At 53.3% G+C, this 16,316-nt stretch overlaps 1 protein-coding gene and 1 long non-coding RNA gene across 3 annotated transcripts in view; one reads left to right on the top strand and one right to left on the bottom strand.

Annotated features, from left to right (window-relative positions):
- Positions 1-283: 283 nt before the first annotated feature.
- LOC111558534 lies at positions 284-2,246 on the bottom strand. The gene is made up of 2 exons (XR_002739486.2): positions 1,572-2,246; positions 284-495 (listed from the first exon to the last, which is right to left on the bottom strand). It is a non-coding gene; the product is annotated as an uncharacterized LOC111558534 (long non-coding RNA).
- A 13,118-nt stretch (positions 2,247-15,364) lies between these two features.
- Positions 15,365-16,316, top strand: part of NDRG1 (N-myc downstream regulated 1) — a 55,093-nt gene continuing 54,141 nt past the window's right edge. Inside the window, exon 1 of one of the 2 annotated variants that reach the window (XM_023248618.2) lies at positions 15,365-15,501. The gene's annotated coding sequence lies outside the window, so the exon portion shown is untranslated. The remainder of the gene's footprint in view (positions 15,502-16,316) is intronic. The other variant, XM_023248619.2, reaches the window with a different exon arrangement.

Raw genomic sequence — 16,316 nt, 5'->3', positions numbered from 1 at the left:
CAGAAATCAGTTTCCCCAACCTGTAGGATGGGTATACTTGTGCCTAGCTTGCGAGATAGTTGGGAGGTCAGAAACAAGGTGTGTCAAGGTGTGTCAAGAGCTTAGTCTTCTGTGCTAAGTTCTGGGTAACTTAACACGGGATCTTTCAACATGGAACTTTCAGCTCTACCTGGAGGAGACCTATGCCAAGGGGAGGGCTCTGAGCTAGTACCTAGCTATTCACTAGCTCTACTGGGTTTAACCAAGGAACCAGCTCAGGGATGACAAATGCCCTAACCGTGTGTACATGCTCCCATTTTTATTCTTTGCCCAGGGCAGACATCACTAGTTGTTATGAAGGACAGACATCACTAGTCGATATGACGCAGAGAATTCTCAATACAATATTCTCCAGGTGGCCATTTCTCATCCACCGCCAGGCAGGAGAGATGAAATCCATTTATCCACTCCAGACGGGCCTTCAACGCCCCATTACAATTTTGCCCACTGGTATCTCTGATTCCATGAGAAAGTAAAAAAAAAAAAAAAAAATTAATGTTTATTCATTTTTGAGAGACAGAGCATAAGCCAGGGAGGGGCAGAGAGAGAGGGAGACACAGAATCCAAAGCAGGCTCCAGGCCCTTAGCAGACTTTGAGGTCAGTATTAGTATTCCTATTATTAGGGATAATTTGTCACCTATTATACAGGTGGCAAAACTAAGGCTCAGAGAGTTAAAATGGCTGCTTCTCCAAGGTCCCTGAACTGGTAAGCTGATTGAAGGAATTTCTTGCCTGTTTAAATAACTGGTAGGTGGCAGGACAGACCCCTCCAAACTAAACCTGTCTGGGTCAGACTTCTGCCCCATGATCAATGACCCAGGTTTCTTCTCTCGTTGTTACATTTCATTCTGAAGTTTACCTCATGGTCCATCGTGGCTGCTGGAGCCCCAACCGTTGCATCTCATTCTTGCCATCATTAACAAGGAAGCAAATGTATTTATGCATACTTCCTCCCTTTAAGCATATTTCTTAGATTCCAGCTACTTCTACTTCGAACTTAGTATTGTCCAAAGCTTAGTCACTTACAAGGGAAACTGGAAAATATATTTATTTGGGCCGGTTTTGTGTTAAAATCTGGTGTCCTATTATGGAGAGTGAAGGGGAAAATGAATAGAACCCATTCTTTCTTGGGTGATTAGGGGCTAAAACAAGGGCTTGGGCCGGGCATTAGTTTATTCATTGTTCATTCATTCATTCATTCATTCTTTTTTTTTTATAATTTTTTTTCAACGTTTATTTATTTTTGGGACAGAGAGAGACAGAGCATGGATGGGGGAGGGGCAGAGAGAGAGGGAGACACAAAATCAGAAACAGGCTCCAGGCTCTGAGCCATCAGCCCAGAGCCCGACGCGGGGCTCGAACTCGCGGACCGCGAGATCGTGACCTGGCTGAAGTCGGACGCTTAACCGACTGCGCCACCCAGGCGCCCCTCATTCATTCATTCTTCAAACAAATATGTGGGAAAGGTCTACTTTGCCCTCATTTGCTTGTCCATTCTGGGGATTCAGGGAGACGAAGACACAATCCCTACCCGCCTTAGGTTCACACTCCAGCTGGGTATCCTGGTTCCAATCAGAATACGTTTTGTGGCTTCAGTGAATCGTATTCCTTCTCTGCGCCTCAGTGTTTTTGGCTGTAGAATTGTCGGAGCCCATAACTGACGCGGATCCCCCCGTTACAAAACTCTCTGGCAGGGTGGGTCCAAGGGGGAGGGGAAAAGAAGAACCGCAAAGAACTTGGCCTCCGTTTTCTCCTCCTGGAGATAACACTCGCTCACTTGCATCACTTGCAGCGTTGGACGGACCCTGGGGGAAAGACCCAGCAAGGTGCCTGGGGGAGGGGAGCATCTTTTCTTCTGGCCCCAGGTCTGTTGCTCTGCTCCAGGGCAGGGGAGACTCCTGGCCACGGAAGGAGATCCGTTTGGAGTTTGAGAGCTCCCAGAGAATGTAGGGTTCCCAGGGTTTAGAGAGCCGTGAGGCGGGGCTGGACTTGGGAGACACCAACCATCGCTCCCTGTCACCCCCTGCAGGTGTCCCCTGCTCCGGGACTCCTCCGGCCTCGTCTCTGTCAGTCACTGTGGCAATTCTCTGTGAGCTGCAGGAGCTTGGAGCCACCAGCCTGGGTTCAAATCCTGGGTCCGCCTCTGTGTCCCCCTGGAATTCATATGTTGAAGTCCTAACCCCCAGGACCTCAAAGTTGACTGGAGACCGTCACTTTCTAGAACTAGTTCAGTTAAATGAGGTCATTAGGGCGGGCCCTAATCCATTGTGACTGTGTCCTTATAAGAAGAGATTAGGACGGAGTCACACAGGGAGGGGAGGGGGGAGACCCTGTGAGGACACAGGGAGAAGGTGGCATCTACAAGCCAAGGAGAGTGACCGCAGAAGAAACCAGCCCTGCTGATACCTTGACCTGGGACTTGCAGCTTCTGGAATTGTGAAGAAATACACTTCTGTAGGGTAAGCCCCGAGTCTGTGGCACTTTTGCGAGGCAGCCCTAGCAGACTCCTCCAAGCCGTGGGACACTTTTTTCACTTAAATTCTCTGTGCCCAGGGGCACCTGGGTGGCTCAGTCAGTTGAGCATCTGACTTCTGCTTACGTCACGATCTCCGGGTTCGTGATTACGAGCTCTGCATCGGACTGGCTGCTGTCAACGCAGGGTCCCCTTGGGGTCCTGTGTCCCCTCTCTCCGCCCCTCCCGCGCTGGCGCTCTCTCAAGAATAAAAACGCACATTAAAAAAAAAGTTCTCTGCGCCCACTTTCCTCACTTACAAAATGGGAATCACAAAAGCATCTCCCACGTAAGAATGTTCGGAGGCTTCCAATATAGAAAGCACTTAGGACAGGACCCGCGCGGAATCAGCACGCAGTGAGTGGGAGCTATAATCGCGATGATTACTACCCATCTACCTGCCCGACCAGAGGTCAAGGGCAGGGTTTCCTCATCAGTTCCTGGACCTTCCAGCATTCAGTGAAACAGCGGAACACTTTGCTCATAGTAGGCAATATTGTGGGACAAGTGGGTGAACGAATGAACGGATGGATGGATGAATGAATCATCAGTCAATCAAGCAAGGCTGTTTCAAATGTTTCTTGGAAGAAGATTAAAGTCCCACAAAACTGTGTGGTCAGCTGATACCTCTCTAATACCTAGTGAGAAATGCTCAAAGACAAAGTGAGTGCCCAAGTGTGAAAAGAGGGGCTTTCTTTACTCCTGGGGAGGAGGGGCAGTGGCGGGCACAGTCACCACCTCCCAGCAGGGGAGAGCACCTGGGCCCTGGCCAGAGGCTTACCTGCATCTTGGGAGGCTGACGCAGCGTGCGTGGGGGACGCAGCAGACGAGGAGGACGTGACCGAGCACGCAGGCAAGCATGGGCAGGGTTGAGATGTCAGAGAAGCAGTGAGATGGGGCTCCGGCTGGGCTGAGTGATACCCGCACCCGTGCTGTGCACCCAGAAGGGCTTGTCTACCCCAAATACCCCACGTACATCGGCCTTTCTCCTCCTCTTTTGTCTATTGAGTTTCGGCTTCCCCTCCCCTCCCCTCCCCTCCCCTCCCCACTTTCTGGTCAATGATCTCTCAGCTCTCCTAGCTGTCACCCCAAAGCCTGTTCTGTGAACCTAAGAAAGCAACGGAGAAATCTGGGATCACTACAGAGAGTTCTCTGGCTCTAACACCCGTATGATTCTGCCCAGAGCTGGAGGTTGTAATCAGCAAAGATTTCCTGGAACTGATGAGGTTGAAACCCAGTTATGTTGGAGATCAAAGCCAGACGCCCCAAGCCAGCCTGCCTTCTGGCAACATATCCATCCGTCCATCTTGTCAACATTTATTAGGCACCTACTGTGTGCCAGCCGGGGGTATGCCAGTGACCAGGAGATTTTTCTCAAAGAGCTAGCTAGCACCCGAAGAGAAGAGACAAAATTGCAATAGAAAACGAGGCCTCTCGGGGCGCCTGGGTGGCTCAGTCGGTTAAGCATCCGACTTCGGCTCAGGTCCTGATCTCCCAGTTCGTGGGTTGGAGACCCGCGCTGGGCTCTGTGCCGACAGCTCAGAGCCTCGAACCTGCTTCTGATTCTGTGTTTCCCTCTCTCTCTGCCCCTCCCCTGCTCGTGCTCTGTCTCTGTCTCTCTCCCCAAAATAAATAAACATTAGAAAAAGAAAATGAGGCTTCTTTTTTTTTTTAATTTACTTTTATTATTAAGTAATCTCTATGCCCAATGTGGGGCTCGAACTCATGACCCCAAGATCAAGAGTTGCATGCTCTACTGAATGAGACAGGAAAAAAGAGAAAGAAAATGAGGTCTCAGCGGGAGGTGGGCATCCTACGTCCTTCCTCGGGGTGCATAGTGAAAGCTTCACCTCAAAAGAGCATCCTGGAGGGCCTCAGAAGTGACCCACAGAGGTGCCTCCAAGAATAAGGTGGCTGCAAAATCCCCACGAACTGGAATACTAGAAATCGTTCGAGCTGTCCCTGAAAACTGGTAGAGTGGACAAAGTTTGCTTCCCGACGCTCCCTGGGGGACTGCCCTGTGCTCACTGGCACCATCTGCTAGAACTTTCTGCCATGCTGGAGTTCCATCGTGTGTGCTGGCGAGAGGACAGTGGCCACTGGGCACATGGGGCTACCAAGCCCTTGAAATACGACGACTTTTAAATGTCATCGCATTGGAATTAGTTTACAAGTAGCCGCCCGTGGCTACTGGCTATGGCGTGAGTGCAGGTCCGGGCATTCAGGAGGCCACTTCCCCCCAGACCTGCCTCCACTGTCTCCTGGCGCTCTCTCCGGGACCCTCTGGAGAGGGTGGGTGAGGATACCGCGGCCCCTCTTCTGCCTCAGGACACAGCGTCAAGGGTCCTTGCTGCTAATGGAACCCCAGGTCCTGCCCCACCCCTGGCAGAGGGGTCTTCCTTTCCCCCCCTTCCAGCTTCAAAGGGGCCAAGGTTCTTCCCTAGAGCCCTGCGGCAAAAATAAAGAGGAGAATCCCACTATTTAATACCGCAATAAATCATACCTCCTCATACGACTGTCACGCCCCACGGTGGAGAAAAGGGTGAGAGGCCAGGAAAAGACAAGTGCGTCCAAGGGAACAGCATGTGCAAAGGGACAGAGGCAGTCAAGCCCTCCAGCAGCCAGAGTGCACCGTGGGAGCCTCAGAGCGACTGATCCTAACAGTGGGTCGCTGCGTGTCTGCAGCCCTCCCCACAGCTCAGATGTCACGCCCATCTCAAGGTGAGGTTCTAAGAGGTTAGACAATCTAGCCAAGGTCTCCCAGGATATAAACCCAGGTCTCCTTGACTAGCAGCATCAGTCCCTGCAGATGGCCTGGGAGAAGATGTTGTGAATGAGGAGCAAGGAGGGAAGTGAGACGGCAACTTGCCTTGCGCCTGGGGTGCCCCAGAGGTGGGAGGCCAAGCCCCCAGCCGGGTGCTGAGTCAAGGGAGCCAGCCTAGAGTCAGAATCATGCGGGTGACTCCAGAAACCAAGAGACCGAACTGGCCTGGCACCCCAAAACGCCAGCCTGTGGCCGAACACGCACACCTTCCCGGGCTCCTATTAATAATCAGCCACAGGAAGCCTCCCTTGGTCACTCACCTAATGATTAAACCCATTATCACCGCTTCAGACAGCTCAGCCTCACTGCCCCTGGCGGTGGGGGAGGGGTGGCCAGGGAGGAGGTGATCTCATCAGCGAGGCCCTTTTCCCTTTCAGCAGAGGAGGTGTGGTTGCGGTGAGACTGGATTCGGAGTCACAAGACGAGGACCGAGAGCCAGGTGCATTGTCTCTGGTTGTCTGGGTCCCTCTGGCTAGAGTGTTAGCTCCAAGCTGCTCCCCACCGACATCACATAAAAATGTGTGCAGAGCCCCTTGGCTTTAGAAGGCACTTGGTGGTTTTAGGAGAAGAATGTGGGCTTGGGGGCCATCCAGACACGGTGGTGAGGAACATAGTTGGGAGCTAGACCGCCTCGATTTGGTTTCCAGCCCTACCCCTTACTCGCTGGGCGTCTTGGGCAAATGACTTCATATGTTTTCTGCCTCGGTTTTTCCACTTATAAAGCAGGGATGGTAAAAACAGTACCCTACGTCTTGGAGATGTGGCGAAGGTTAACATTATTACACGCAAACGGTTTTCAACAGCCCCTGGTACCTTTGTGCTAAATCGGTATTAGCTATGCTTGCTAGAAATATTATACGAAACGTTGTCCCATCCATGCAACGGGATAAATATTAGATGTTGTTAGGAACAATCTCCTTGCCTCGTGGATGCTGGGGATAGCGGTGAGGGTTCCCATGGGGTGGTCGTGTTCCCTGTCTTGGCCCAGGTGGGTGCTGTATATTCTCGGACGTTCATTTTATAATTATTCCACTCCCCTGCACGCGTAACGTTTGATGCATTTCCTGTTTCAGACAGGCTGTATTTTATGATAAGAAAGTAGAGAAGAAAGGTGTGGGCAGACTTTGTTTTCAAACGCAAAAACGTTCATCATAAACGGTTATGTGAAAAAGGCAGGTTATAACAAAGTCAGTAGTTATTTTTACGGGCTGTCATCCAAATACCTACTTACAATTAAATGCTATCATAAACTTTTAATACATATTTACCCATACATGCAAACATACATACCCACAGAAAAATTTCTGCGGCAAGAAACTCCAAAATGCTAACAGAGATTATTACTGAGTGTGGGGTTATTTTAATTTTTTGTGATTTCTGTTGGTGTTGTATGTATTCAATGCCTATCTGAATTTTTTTTTTTTTTTTTTTTTTTTTGAGAGAGAGAGAGAGAGAGTGAGCAGGAGTGAGGAAGAGGGGCAGAGGGAAAAAGAGAGAATCTTCAGCAGGCTTCATGTTCAGCACAGAGCCCAACGCCTGGCTGGATCCCACCGCCCTGGGATCACGACCTGAGATGAAATCAAGAGTCAGATGCTCAACTAACTGAGCGCCCCAGGCGCCCCATGCTTATCTGAATTTTCTGATAGCTCTACATGGAACATTTATTTTTGAATCGTTTTTGTTGTTGTTATGGGAGCAACCATTTCTGTGGCATTTCCTAGTTTACGACATGCTCAGGATTAAAGAAAGCGTGGTCTACTGACCCTAGATGCTCATGTGCTAAAGGTGAACTCGCTGTCTACCCGGACAAGTACACGTTTAGTCTCGATAGAAACTGGGGATGGCCCGTTTGTTTTCAGGAAGACTGGGTGACGCTGAATGCACCTCGGCCCCAGACGTGGCTCTGGGGCTCCGGCTTCACCTGGCTGGCCGGTGGGACCGTGACAGTCACCACTTCTCTTCTCCTGCCACTCCTTGACTGTGCTTCCTCCTCCTCAGAGACAGCCTGCTCGTGTCACTAGCTCTCTGTCCAGCAATGACTGTGTCATTAGTCAAATCTGGGCCTCAGCTTCCTCATCTGTGAAATGGGCACCGACGTCGCCCACTGGTCAGGTCGTGGGTGGGCGTGGGGGGGGGACCTTCCCTCTGAAAGGTCCCATGGGCTCCATCATTATAAGAGTATTAAGTACAAACCCACCCACCCGCTCAGGTGAACTGTGACCCTCCTCAGATTGTGTAAGGGCATACTGGTTTCCCCTCTACCTCCCCCCCCCCCTTCTTTGCATTCCTGATTTGGGTCCCAGGTGACGGGACCAGCAGTCAGGAGCCAGTGGGGAGACTTAGGCTGGCTCAGGCTTAACTTCTCATTCACTCAGAACATCAGTCAATGAGCACCTGTAAGGATAAGGGGATGCATCCTTGGGGGGGCGGGGGGAGGAAGCAGAGTAATGTTTTGAAAGTCCAAAGGAGCGTATAAAACCTGGAAGAGTGATGGTAGTTTTGAACTGTCTGCACTTAACGTTCAAATCTCCTTCCTCCCTCCTTCCTTACATTCAGTCAGCAAATGTCCCTTAAGTCTTGCCTGCCCTGTGTAAGTCAGTGTGTTCCCAGCATAGAGGGACCGTGGCTCCTGCGGACTCACAGGCAGGATCCCAGCTGTGTGAAGGTACCTGGCGTGACCGGCCGGGGCGAGCGGGCAGGTTTGACTGGAAGGTGCAGTTGTGGCTGTGGGGGGTGGAGAGCAAAGGGCCGGCAATTTTCGGATGAGCGGCCGCCAAGCATACATTCAGGCTCCTCAGAGCCCCCGTGACCTCTCAGAGAAAATGAGGGAAATCTCCCAAGGCTCTGTCCTCCTTAGAGATAAGGAATTCTCCAGCTAACTGACCTACATTTACTTGATAACCTCCTGATTGAATCTACGAAGGACCTGCCTTCAGACAAAGCCAACTTGGAGTGAAACTTATCTGAAAGCTACTGAGAGCTGGAGAGGCAGGGGCCTGGTGACCTCAGGCCCTGGTTCAAGCCGTGCTTGAAGCCAGCTTCCTCTGGACTTCACAGCTATATGAGCCCAGAGATACACCCTTCTTTTTTTGCTTAAGCCATTTGAAATCGTTTATGCCACATCCACATTAGAGAATTATAACCAACAGGGGCGCGCGGGTAGCTCAACCCGTTAAGTGTCCAACTCTTGGTTTCGGCTCAGGTCACGATCTCCTAGGTTCATGAATTCGAGCCCCACATCAGGCTCTGACAATGTGGAGCCTGCTTGGGAGTCTCTCTCTCCCTCTCTCTCTGTCCTTCCCCTGTTTGCTCTCTCTCCCTTCTCTCAAAAATAAATAAAGCTTAAAAAAAAAAAAAAAGAATTCTAACTAACAAAAAGAAAGGAAAACATGCAATCTCCGGGGATCAGAAGGTGGCAAGGTCATGGTCACCCATGCCTCATCTAATGGTTGCCTGCTTCAATATCCCTTTTCCAGAAAGGCTTTTCCAGACCTTTCAGAGTAGGTTAGAATCTTGGGTCACTGAGTCTTCTAAGACTCTCTATTTTTTTTTTAATGTTTATTTTTTAGAGAGAGAGAGAGAGAGAGAGCGTGAGCAGGGGAGGGGCAGAGAAAGAGGGAGACACAGAATCAGAAACAGGCTCCAGGCTCCCAGCTGTCAGCACAGAGCCCGATGTGGGGCTCGAACTCACAAACCGTGAGATCATGACCTGAGCCACAGTCGGATGCTTAACTGACTGAGCCCCCTGGGTGCCCCTGAGACTCTATTCTTACTTAAGGACACTTACAAGTCCATGGGCCTGCCATGTTGTATTTATCCCTTTGTTCCTGCCTCTCACGCTGGGCCTGAATGGCTTGTGAGTGCTTGACAACTAGGTATTGAATTTGAAAAATGAACTGGTTGGAGATGCATGAGAGGTTTCCAGGAGGAACTGACATGTGGCATGGCCTTGGAGGACAGTGATCCAGCCCGGGGGGTGGGTGGGGTGCGAGGCAGCTGTGGGGGCTCAGCAGTGACAAACCAGCTCAAAATCCTGGGGGCAGGATCTTTGTTTCTTTTTCTTTTTTCTTTTCTTTTTTTTTAATATGTAATTTATTGTCAAATTGGTTTCCATTCTTTTTTTCTTTTTTAAAATGTTTATTTTTGAGAGACACAGAGCACAACTGGGGGCATGGCAGAGAGAGAGAGAGAGAGAGAGAGAAAGAGAGAGAGGGAATCCCGAGCAGGCTCCTTACTGTCGGTGCAGAGCCCGATGCGGGGCTCGAACCCACGAACCAGGATACCGTGACCTTCACCGAAGTCGGACGCTTAACCCACTGAGCCACCCAGGTGCCCTGGCAGCTTATTTCTTCCCCATGTCCCATATCTATCTACTTGGGGTCAGCCGGGGGCTCTGTTCCAAGCTTCCTCCTGCCAAGCCCCAAGGGAAGTCACCTACACTGTCTGGGGTAGTGCTTGTGGCCGAGGCAGGAGAGCAAGGTGAATCCCACGCTGGCTATCAAAGGTCTCATCCTCACTCTTATGTGGATCCTGAGAAACTTAACAGAAGACCATGGGGGAGGGAAAGGAAAAAAAAAAAAGGTTAGAGAGGGAGGGAGCCAAAACATAAGAGACTCCTAAAGACTGAGAACAAACTGAGGGTTGATGGGGGGTGGGGGGGAGGGGAAAGTGGGGGATGGGCATCGAGAAGGGCACCTGTTGGGAGGAGCCCTGGGTGTTGTATGGAAACCAGTTTCACAATAAATTTCACATTTAATAAATAAATAAATAAATAAATAAATAAATAAAGGTCCCATCCGCAGTGACACAGGTCACTTCTGTTCCCCATCTGTTGACAGTGAGCGGCACACCTAACCTCAGGGAAAGACGGGGCAGGAAGTAGGAGAGCTGAAATGGCGGGGTGGGGTGGGGTGGGGTGGGGTGGAGAGCACCCCTAGTGTTTTCCCCCAATGAATGGAGTCTCCATAGGGGGAGGGGGTGTGTGTGGGGGGCTTTCTAGAAGGAGAAACATTGTGGGCCAAGGTTCAGAGGTGAGGATGTTGGGGGGAAGCAGTGAGTGACCCAGTGCCTGGGGGAGGGAGAGGAAAGTCCGGGCGCGTGCAGGGGCATGGGCGCAGCCACTCCAGGAGGGGGTGGGTGGTGAACTTGGCTGGCAGCAGGGGCAGTGGAATTATTAATTAGGCAGGACCTGTGATTAGGCTGCTCAAGACGAAGCCAAGCAGAGGCTGAAGGGAATCGGAGAGGGCCGATGACACCAGGGCGGCTGGCGGAAAGCCGGGCGGGAGCCCCTCGGAGACCCTCCGAGAGCAGCACCCTCGGGCCCGACCTGAGGAGGCCAGGGCGTGGGTCCTTCTGCAAATACGCTACAAATATTAAGCACACACTAACCGTGTGCTGGCTTGAATCCCGTCCCCCCAAAATTCATTTCCGCTGAGAACCTCGGAATGTGACCTTATTGAGAAATGAGGTCTTTGCAGATGCAATTAGTTAGGGTAAGATGAGGTCATACCGGATTAGGGTGGGCCCTTAATTCAATCTCACTGGTGCCCTTATTAGAAGAGAGGAGCTAGAGACAGAGACACCCAGGGAGCAGGCCATGTCATGACAGAGGCAGGGATCGGAGGGACGTGGCCACAAGCCAGGAGACATCAAGGGGTGCCAGCAGGCACCAGAAGCTGGGAGCATCATGTGCAAGGAAGGATTCTTCCCCAGAGCCTTCAGAGGGAGCAGGGCTCTGCTGCCCCCTTGGTTTTGCACGCCGGGCCTCTAGAGCTGTGAGATAATGCATTTCGGCTGGTTTAAGCCACCCAGTTCGCGGTAATTCGTTACAGCAGCTTTGACAAACTCTTACGAACCAGGAGTGAAGAGAAATTGATTTTCCACGGGCCCAACCTCGCGCATCTCTTTGTTTATGTTCAGAGTAGAGGATCATTTCGTGCCCTGAGCACCGGCTTACATCCAGCCTCGCATGGAATTGTTCTCCAGCCGTTTCTCCCATGGCCCACCGCGGGATGTTGCGGGGGCAGACCTGCTCTCAGAGCACTGGGAGAATTTACGGAGGTCCACGCATGGGCTCCGCAAGCAAGTCGGCAGATCCCTTCCCCTCCCGACAAAATCTGAGCCAGGCTGCACGAAGTAGGGAGAATCCAGAGAGAAGGACTTGCGTCCCCCCACTTACTCCACCAGTATCTGCTGGATTTCCGTATGAATCGGGCACCATGCAAGATGCCAGGGGCGGCGGTGGCGGATGATGGAGTCTGCTAACAGTTTATCAAGAGCTTTTTATATGCAGACACTGTTCTAGGCACTTTACATGTGTTAACTCCTATATTGCTCACAGTGACCCTAGGAGTTAATTCTATTATTACTCTACTGTTATGTGGGTTGTTTTGTTTTTTGTTATTTTATTTTATTTTATTTTATTTTATTTTATTTTATTTATTTTTTTAGAGAGCGAGCCACAGTGAGCAGAGGAGGAGCAGAGAGAGAGAGAGAGAGAGAGAGAGAGAGAGAGAGAGAAAGAATATTCAGCAGGCTTCACGCTCAGCACGGAGTCTGACATGGTCAGGCTTGATCTCGGGACTCTGAGATCATGACCTGAGCCAAAATCAAGAGTCAGAGAGTCAGATGCTTAACTGATTGAGCCATCCAGGCGCCCCTGTTTGTTTGTTTTTATGTTTTTTTTTTTTTCTTTTGATGAGGAGGCTGAGGCAGGAAATCAAAGCACTTGCCCAGGGGTGTAGAGCTTGTGAGTGGTGAGGCCGGGAGGGGGTGGGGAAAGCTATTGTTTTTCCTAACAAGATTTGCAGAACTGTTTGGCCAGGAACTTGATAAATTAAAGCCTTAAAAATAAAGGGAAAGGGACTGAAGGAGGTGGAGGCCTGTGCCTAGACACCTGGTTAGAGTAATTCCTTGGAGGAAGCGGGGAGAGGAGTAGGGCTACAGTAACCAGAGGGCAACTGGGATACTAGAAAGGGTCACGAATTGCAGTGAATGTGTACTCCTTGGTTAGAATGATCTGGAAGGGAGGGAGATAGGGATTCCAGAGGATGGGGGGGGCAGTACTCTGGAATCCCTATCTCCCTCCCTTCCAGATCATTCTAATCAAGGAGTACACATCCACTACAATTCATGGAGCTGGGGGATGCTGGCTTTTCAGGGACATTTCCTCATCCCAGCAGGAAAGAAATATGGCACCACGACGTCAGGCTTATACATTGTGGTGGAAAGGTCTGATGGCTTCTCTCACCCGTTTGTTCTATGTGCACGCGGAGGGGACGGAGGTGCAGGGAGGTGGGGTAACTGCCCAGGTGTCACAGCCCCTATGGGAACCAGGTGTTATTCTCCTGAACTCCAGCTTTCTCTCGGGTCTCTCTCAACCCCGAGTACCATTACCTTCCAAGAAAGAGGGTGGGGAACAGGTGAGCCCTAAGGTCCTTTTCGTCCAGATATTCTGTGATAAAACTGAAGGTGTTGCTAAACAGAAATTTCCAGAGGACATTAGTCCAGAAACTCCAGTCTCATCCTGTGACGGATTTGCAGCACACACGCATTTACTAAGCAAATCTAATTCTATTGCTGACCAGCGAGAAAGAGAAATAATTTAAACAGCTCAACTCAATTGCACCCACATTTGGCTCCAAGGGCTTCTGCTGCCTCAGCTGGTCCGGGCTGGGGGATGTGGGGGTGTGGGCGGCTCTGGGCTCCCAGGCGCACTCTGTAGGATGGGCATCTTCTACTCCCGTGTGCGTCCGGACTTGAGCCAAAGTCCGTATTTCCTATAGTGTGGCCACCTTGAGGGAGCTGGCTGTGTTGGGTCTATGAGACAGGGAGTGTGGGATCCAGCGGGTTTGGACTCTGCAATCATCGCCTTTCGACCTCGTTTTAGAATGCCTCAGCTCTGGGGCACCTAGGTGGCTCAGTCGGTTGAGCGTCCAACTTCGGCTCAGGTCACGATCTCACGGTCGGCGAGTTCGAGCCCCGCGTCGGGCTCTGTGCTGACAGCTCGGAGCCTGGAGCCTGCTTTGGATTCTGTGTCTCCCTCTTTCTCTCTCCTCCCTCGCTCTTCTTCTCCTCTCTATGCCCTTGGTACCTTCCCTCCCCCGTCCCTGAATTTGTTCTGCTCACTGCCTTCTGGAAAGTTGGGGTTCCCATAGAGCAACTTTGGGGCCTCTGGCTGCAGGTCTGGGTTGCTCTGTGTACACCATCCCAAAGACTTCCTCACAGGGGCAGGAAAGGGCCTCTCTTGGCCAAATGCCCTCCTTCAGCACACATACTAGTGTTTTAATTTGTTATCGAAGGAGTAGGCAGGCTCCTCCATAGTTTTAAACTTGACTCTGTATCTTTGGCAGGTAACAAACCACAGGTGCTCAATAAATGTTTGTTGAAAGCCAAAAGAGGAGGTAAGGGAAAATGGATGCATGTGAGTCGGGTAAAAAGACTGCTAGATCTGGGAAGGTCTTCAAATAGCAGGGTGGCTTCGGAGGAGGCAGATTTCTGTTCACGACCATATCTGCAGGGTCTAAGACTGTGCCTGGGCATAGTAGGGGCTTGATCCGGGTACTGAATGAATGGGCTCAGTGTAGCCTTTTTGTTGCATGGATGGGGAAACAGAGACTCGGTCTCCTGTGCCGCGCCCCTGAGGGAAAGAACTTTGCCTTTTCAGTCCTTTTCCCCCCCCCGTGGCTGAGCACAGACCCCAGCTCACTGCAGTGGCTCGATAAATATTTGTGGAGTAACAGGAGAAGTAAATGTCAGGGCGTATGGAGGCAGAGGGGATGCACAGGGAGCCAGTTCCCTTGGCTTGAACAAAGCACCGGCAGGTGGAGGGAGTGGGTTTATCATCAGCCAGAAGCAATAAGGGGGGGGGAAGGAGACTGGAGCCTGCAAATACAAGGCCTGGCAGGGGCCTGGGGACAGTGACAGGGTCTTCCTTTACTTATAAAATGGTGTTCTTCCAGTCCAGTGGTTCTCACCTGGCTGCACCTTAGAACTACCTGGAGAGCTCCCTAACCTTCTGATTAATCTGGTCTAGGACGGGGCCCAGGCAGGCCCCTTTCAAAAATGAGTTCCTCGGGGATTCTCATACGCAGCGAGGGTTGAGAACACGGAGACCACCTTCAAACAGAAACAAGGCACGGGAGAAGGACAGCTAAGGGTGGAAAGGGTGCTCGGGGTCAAGTACTGGGAAGCAGAAGAGGAAGGGGTGAGGACCCTCCCAGCCACGGCTCCCAGGGGTGGGGAGAAGGCCAAGGGCAGGAAACTAGTGGGACTGTTGGGCTTAGAACTGGGGAGGGGCAGAGGCAGGGGCCGCTAGGCTCGCAGATCAGGTGGGATGGGGTGAACCAGAGGGATGAGATTTCAGGGGAGAGACAAGCCAACAGGGGGACATGGAGGGACAGCCGCTGGCAGCTGGTCGAGGGGAAGCCGAGGAGGCAGCCTCGCGAAGGCGGTTAAATGGGGCTCGGAGCTAAGACCTAGAGACTCGCTCGGAGGAAGTGGGGAGCAGCCCACAAGGGATGTCAGGGCGTGGCGCAATGGGACTCGGCGGAAGAAACTCCGAGACACCGAGGGGGCCGTTCGGTCACACGGAGACACACAGAAATCCACACGCACAGCACGTGGCCACGCACGAGCACACAAACGCTCCCCCCCCCCCCGACCCCGTGCACACGCGCCCGCGGCACACGCGGAGGCCCGGGCTTTCCGGGCGAGAGAGGCGACCGCCGAGCCGAACCGCAGCCCGGCCCGGGAGGGCCCTCCCCGCCGCGCCCCTACAAAGGCTTGCGCAACAGGCAGCGGTTCTGGCGGGCGCCCGCCGCGCTCTGCCCCAGCCCAGCCGGGCCGGGCTCACTGGCGGGAGCGGGAGGAGCGCCGGGGAGGAGGGGGCGGCGAGGGGTGTGTCCCCGCGGTGTGCGGGCTCGGGAGGGGCGGGGCGGGGCGAGCGCGGGGGCGGGGCCGCGGCGCGTATAAAGTCGCTCTCCGCTCGGGCATAAACAAACCTAGCCCGGCTCGCCGCTCGAACGCCGGAGCGCACGCACAGCCTCACCGCTCTCCTCCGCGCCCGCTGGCCGCCGCGCCCCCAGCCGAGCTCCGGCCTCTCTTGCCTTCCTCCCTGTACCTTGGGTAAGCCCGACACCCTCTTCCTGCGGGGCAGGGAGGCGTCGATCGCCCACGGGTGCCGCCGCAGCCCCTGGACCGCCCTTTGTGGCCCCCGAGCGGCAAGTGCGTGGCGACCCTGCGGCGCGGGGCGCAAGGAGGGGCTTTGGGGCGCGGCCGCCGCTGGAGTGGAGGGGTCGGTTAGCGAAGAGGAGGAAAAAAGATCCCCGCCCACCTTTCCCCAGCCGGGAAAGTGGGATCCTGAGGGTCGGGGACGGCTGGAGAGCCGGCCGGGGAACACCTTGATCGCGCTTCCCAAAGGCACCCCGGAGTCACGGCTGGCGTCGCAGGCCTGAGGGCGCGCTGGAAGGGGGAGCCGGAGGAGGGCCTGGGAGAGTGCGTGTGTGTGTGTGTGTGTGTGCGCGCGCGCGTGCGTGTGTGTGTGTGTGTGTGTGTGTTGGGGCGGGGTGTGTCCTCGGAGTGGGGTGTCTGGGGAAGGAGGGCTTGAGCGCGCGTGTGTAGAAAGGAGGCTGGTAGGGACCGCTGGAGCTGAGGCTGGGAAAGGGGCCGTGGGTGTGTCTGGTTTCCAGACTGCGCCGCGAACCGATTTGCATCCGAGGGGCGGGGGCCGATTCCGCCTCGAAGCCAGGGTGGGGTGTGTGCGCGTGTGATGGGAGGGGGAGGGTCCGAGTGTATCTCGACGCGTGCCGTACGCGCGGGAGCCCGGGTCCGCCAGCGCCGCTGGGCCGGGTGCGCACCCCGAGGTGGCCCGGGGTTGGCGCTGTGGCTGCGCGGGAGAGGTGGCCTGCTCCAGAGGGGTCGTGTGGGCAAGTGGCGGCCCA

Source organism: Felis catus, chromosome F2 (assembly GCF_018350175.1).
Source record: "Felis catus isolate Fca126 chromosome F2, F.catus_Fca126_mat1.0, whole genome shotgun sequence".
Lineage (NCBI taxonomy): Eukaryota > Metazoa > Chordata > Mammalia > Carnivora > Felidae > Felis > Felis catus.
The sequence above is the reverse complement of the archived record's forward strand: the minus strand, read 5'-3'. Positions and strand labels throughout refer to the sequence as shown.